We start from the raw sequence: 1,368 nt of genomic DNA, 5'->3' as shown, positions 1-1,368 counted from the left end.
TACCACATTAAAAATACGCCACCAGTGATCAACAACCCACTTAACCACCAATATAATATTACACCAATATAAATAATGATTACACTACACTATTGTAAAGTACAAAATTAAGAAGCTAAACAAGTATCTATGAAAAGAAAATTAAGAAGTTATAGTACAATACTACAAGCACTCTACATGAGTCGGACATCCCAATTACTACATTAGCAACTAATAATACTACATTAGAAACTAATAACACACTAGCAAGGGGTGGCCTATTGATTAGCACTCGGGGATAATATGTTATAATTTCACATATAAGAACATGACCACCCACTCCACACTTATCTTCTAACAACAAGTTCATTACTACGTCACAAGAGTCAACTTTGTGTTCATACTTTACCATTGGAGTCATTATGGCATTTTTCCAAACAAGTAATAAGCACTAGTGTCAATACTTTCTTCAACTTTAATTTGAGCATCCAACACCCATAATTTTACTCCAAACACGTAATTCAATACAACTATAACACCACCCATTGTAACAATAGCACAAAGTGCTCTAAAATTCACACAATATTCACCAATTTTTGGCCATATAGGCACCCCCACAAAACTTTATCACAAAATACTCCAATGCCACCACCACATACCACAAAATCATCTACAATCATTACAACAATGAAAAACCCACCAGTTTTAAGCACATTTTTTGGCCAAAATTAAAAGAAATAAAATAAAAGATTAGAAAAATCATCTACCTAGGGTTAAGGAAATAAAACTAAAACTATCTAATTCTACAATTAAATAGTAAGGAAAAAAAGAGAATAAAAGAAGAACTTACCTTGATCAGTGATGAAGGTGGGAGGATTTGAGTAAAAGAACTTCCAAGAAGAAGAAGAACAAGGGATTTGGGGGTGAGTTAGAGAGGAGAATGTGAGAAGAAAGAATAATGGGAAAGGAGGGGGAGGGGGAACGGGTGCTAGAAAGAAAAGAGGTGTCTGTTGTTTTTCCAGTTTTTTCAAACTAATGGCCGAAAACTATTACACTGCCACATTGCAAGGTGAGGTGCCCCACGCGGTGCAGTAGTGGCCTTTTACAGAGTCCATGCATTTTTTGTCAGAGTGTCACTAGGCCTGGCGTGATGCAGGTCACGATTCCCCAATGACGGGCTAGGCCATTTTTCATAATTTGCCCTATTTTTGATTTTTAGCTCACGGGTTGCACCCCCACTCTATTATATACTTATTTTTTGTCCAACACATGCTAATACCTATCCAAACAAGTATCAAACTCCTAAACTTTAATAATCTTAATCTATAATTATCGAAACTGTTCTATAAAAGCAAGAAAAATGATTAAAAGAAGTTCTGAGTTATAATC

This window comes from Nicotiana sylvestris, chromosome 12 (assembly GCF_000393655.2).
Source record: "Nicotiana sylvestris chromosome 12, ASM39365v2, whole genome shotgun sequence".
NCBI lineage: Eukaryota > Viridiplantae > Streptophyta > Magnoliopsida > Solanales > Solanaceae > Nicotiana > Nicotiana sylvestris.
Note: the sequence above shows the minus strand (reverse complement) of the source record.